This window comes from Etheostoma spectabile, chromosome 9, assembly GCF_008692095.1.
Source record: "Etheostoma spectabile isolate EspeVRDwgs_2016 chromosome 9, UIUC_Espe_1.0, whole genome shotgun sequence".
Lineage (NCBI taxonomy): Eukaryota > Metazoa > Chordata > Actinopteri > Perciformes > Percidae > Etheostoma > Etheostoma spectabile.
The window spans coordinates 19,056,934-19,061,284 of record NC_045741.1 but is presented as its reverse complement, the minus strand read 5'-3'; the positions used below and the strand labels follow the sequence as shown (position 1 = coordinate 19,061,284).

General features: G+C 38.2%; 1 long non-coding RNA gene across 3 annotated transcripts; it reads left to right on the top strand.

Annotated features, from left to right (window-relative positions):
- The first annotated feature begins 1,196 nt into the window (after positions 1-1,196).
- Positions 1,197-3,481, top strand: LOC116696225 (uncharacterized). 3 transcript variants are annotated; one of them, XR_004333659.1, is made up of 3 exons: positions 1,197-1,386; positions 1,560-2,302; positions 2,346-3,481. It is a non-coding gene; the product is annotated as an uncharacterized LOC116696225 (long non-coding RNA). The 3 variants fall into 3 exon arrangements; XR_004333660.1 differs by having other exon boundaries at positions 1,560-2,308; XR_004333658.1 differs by having other exon boundaries at positions 1,560-3,481.
- Positions 3,482-4,351: the final 870 nt, after the last annotated feature.

Genomic DNA, 4,351 nt, shown 5'->3' with positions numbered 1-4,351 from the left:
CCCATGCTTAACAGTTGGACAGAGGTTATTTTTATCAAATTCTGTGCCTTTTCTTCTCCAAACGTACCTTTGCTCATTCTGGCCAGAAAGTTTTATTTTACCTTCATCGGTCCACAGAACTTGTTTCCACAATGCATCAGGTTGTCTATAGTTATTTCATTTGCAAACCAAACTTGATTTTTGTGCTTGGGGCGTAGAAGAGGTTTCTTCTGATGACTCTTCCATGAAGACCCTATCTTGACAAGTATCTCTTTATAGTGGAATGGGTGTAGCAAAACTCCAGTGTCTTCCAGGTCTTTCTGGGGGAACGTGCAGTCAAACATGGGTTGGACTTCTTTTCTCACAATCCGCAAGCTGGTTGTCTGACTTTTCCTTGAGCTTCCAGATCTTGCTTAACTCCACTTCCTGATGACTGCCATTTCTAATTACATTCCGAACAGAGGATATTGGCATCTGAAAACGCTTTGCATCTTTTTATAGCCTTCTCGGCTTGTGAGCGTCACTATTTTCAGTTTCAGTTTTAAGAAACTGCTTAGAAGAACCCAAAGTGCTGATTGTTGGGGAAAGGTCAGATGAGTCTGAGCATTTAAAACCTTAAGTTTGATATCACCTGGTCTTTCTAGATGATGATTGAGAACAATCCATGACACTGTCAGGTCTCAGCTTTCCAAAGGGGGCGGTGCATGCTAGAAACTCTGCAGGGTGCCCAAACTTTTGTAGATGCCATTTTTTAGTTTTCTGTTATTTTGAAAGTTTATTCTGTCATTTGATGCCTTTTGGAGATTTTTCCATCTTTTCTAGTCTTCTTTATGCACATTAATAAAACGTATATGTGCTGTATTTATATAGCGCTTTTCTAGTCTTAACAACTACTCAAAGCGCTTTTACATCATACAGGAGACATTCACCGTTCACACACATTCATGCACTGTGGTCGAGGCGTACAAGGTGCCACCTGCTCATCAGATAAACACTCACACGCAGCATCGGGGGCAACTCGGGGTTCAGTGTCTTGCCCAAGGACATTTTGACAAGTGACTGCAGGGCCAGGGATTGAACCCCCAACCTTCCGATTGGCAGGCAACCGCTCTACCACTGAGCCACAGCCGCCCACTACAACTAATACAACTTTTCACCCGGGGTACCCAAACTTTTGAGCCCCACTGTATATGTGTGTACATGTGTGTGTGTATATGTATTTTTTTATTATTTCAGCTATATGTTTATTTGTGGATAGCTTCTTGTCTGTAACCTGTCACCATTTGTTGTTTTTGTTCTCCGCCAGGTTGTTGAATGTTCTGGAGGTGATTGCACCCTTCAAGCACTTTAACAAACTCCGGGAGTTTGTTCAGATGAAGCTCCCCCCTGGCTTTCCTGTCAAACTGGGTAGGTAGATGGAATTCTCTCGTGTAAGATTTATAGATTAAAAGGGATTTTTTTTATTCCAACTCATTGAAAATATGGAAAGAAATCAGACAATGACAGGTATACCAAAATAAAAGCTTGCCTGTAAGATTTCCAAAGATATAATTAGTCATTCTGCTTATGTCTTCCTGCAGACATCCCTGTCTTCCCTACGATCACAGCCACCGTGACGTTTCAGGAGTTTCGATATGATGAGTTTGATCAGTCCATTTTTACCATTCCCAACGACTATAAAGAAGACCCTAGCCGCTTCCCTGATCTTTAACCTCTTGAGCTGGAACAGCAAACCAACGTGCAGCAAGACAACATTATGCTACAAAACATACATTTCAAATTACAAAAGGAAAAATGGAGGGAAAAAAACTGCAGTAATTGTTCCTTGACAGTTTATGGATTTCCATCGCCCATCCCAACCCTGAATACACACTAAAACTGCGCCATCAGAGCTGAGGGAGGCCAGCTGTGACAGAGAGGTCGACAGAAGAAGCTCTTAGATTTGGTTAAATCCGAAAGTGCAACTAACTTGGAGCTGAGAGTCTGAACCTCTCATCGGTGAGAGGGCATTAAATTTAAAATGAGTGACCGCGGAGTAGGTGAGTTTTCTACATAGGTAGAAGACAAACAACCAGTTCAGTCGTTGCTATGTATTTAAGTATGTAAGTAATGTTTATAAAGGGAATGTGTTTAACTTACCTGTAGTAAAGCACTGATATTACTGTGTGAGACAGGAATTCCACCAAAAAAAAAGTGGTGTAACTTAAAATTTGCAACACTAATAACCAGTTTTTGGAAAATGCAGTTTTGGAAGTTGCGTCTTGTTTAGGTCAGCTTTTGTAGAATTCCTTAAAGAATTCCGTGTGTGCGTGTGCGTGTGCGTGTGCGTGTGCGTGTGCGTGCGTGTGTGTGTGTGTGTGTGTGAGAGATTTTTATGGGCATGGAGTAGAATCACTGAGCGTTCACGCACTAATTAGATCCACTACATCCACTACAACTCGACTCATTTTGTGATACTCAACCCTTAATCCTGCATTTGAAATATTATAGTGTCATTGAAGCAAAGCTAGAAATGCTTCACTTCTCATGGTACCACTAAGTTTTCTCTTAGTTGTTGGACTGGCAGCACGTGCAAGTAATGTCTTTTGTTTCATACTAAACCTTTTGTAAATGTTGTAACAAACTACAATTGTTCTGAAAGAAGAGATCTGGGGATTGTATAGGAAGCAGAATGACTGACTACAACAGTCATGCCATTTTTACACTATAACAAGAAAAAGGTTTTATCCCTGCACAGAATGTAAATACATGTTTTATGAGCTTTTGTCTTTTAAGTTATTTTTCTTGTTCTTATTATTTGTGCTGATGAGTTGAATGTGGATTTTTTTTTAATGTATCACAACAAGTTAATTGAGAGTTTGTTGATTTGTAATGCAATGGCAGTTTCTATTTTTGTATATACTTGTAATGTTTTAAAGGAAAAAATAATCTATTAATTCTTCTGTCATTATTTCACTTTCAACTATATCTGATAAAACTTTTGAACCTCCTCCAGATGTGTTAAACAATCAATCACCTCTACAGGGTGAAAAGTACAAAGCACCAAGCTTCCTCCTGAAATTAAGTCCAGGGTGTTGGCTGGAGGCTAGAAAAAAGTTAAACTCTTAGGTGTTGTGCTCATGTTTGTTTGTTAACTTGCCTGGCTGCTACTGGATTTTAAAAAGAAGGTGTACTACACAGATGTGGTGGCTCAAAGTGTTGTTAAATCAGTTAGCTTTTTTTTTTTACATCCATATTCAGTATCATTATAACCCAATACAATACATTTAATTTTTCCACATTACATTCCTCCTCATGCCAAGTGCAGCTAACGTTAGTGGAAGTGTGCCTCCTCACTGTTAACGCTCCTCTTTATTTCATGCTCCTTCCTGTTTTCAGCTGCTTGGATTTTCCGTGTTTTCAGTAGGGAATTCATCTACATGTCCTTTGTACAGCAAAAACTGTTGTATAACTCTGCGACACTATTTTCATATAAAATGTATTAAAATAAAAATTCCAGATATCTGAGTTTGGGCCTCCATATTTTCCACACCCTTAATTTACTGTTAGTGATTGAAACCTTATAATTGACAAGAGAAGGGACTAAAAAAACAATGAAAGGTCACAAAAAAGTCATAGTACTGTATATAAACTATCTCATAAGAGAATTCACAAAAAGTCAGTGTTATATAGTATGTCATAAAAAAGTTTTTAGTCATGTTATGGAAAAGTTTTTAAAAAAAGTCGCAGTATGTCATAAATTTGTACAAAAAGTCATAGTATAGTATGTCAGAAGTTTAAAAAAAAAGAAGTAATGTATAGTTTGTCATAAAAGTAAAAACAAAGTCATAGTAATGGTATATAATGTTAAAAAGTCATGGTATAGAGGGTTTTCATGACGCGTCATCAGTCGCCATATTGGAAGTACTCCGCATCACGACAAAGCACAGGCACTGAAGTAGATCCCGAACGTTGTCAAGGAAAATGGTTGTTATTGCCGTGTTTAAGGTTGTACCAATAGGTCAGACCGAGAAAAAATATTTGGAATAAAATCGACTTCCAAAAGTTATTCAAAACCAGGGAGAGGAATGCCAGATGTTATCAGAGGAAAGGAGGCGCTTGTGGTTGGCAACACTTAAACGCACTCAGGTAGTGTAGGGTGTAGATAGCAAACTGGGGCTCAAAAAATGATGGAGAGTCACAAAGTGCTTTGCAATACATAATTCTGCAACACACTTCTTGCAGAACACTACACACTGTTTCTTACATTAGACATTTTTTATAAGAATGAAAACTTATTGTAGGGCCCTACAATACTGCACACATACAGTATTCCCTTTTCTGGATGCACTACATAATATATATATATATAGGATAGTATATATATTATATA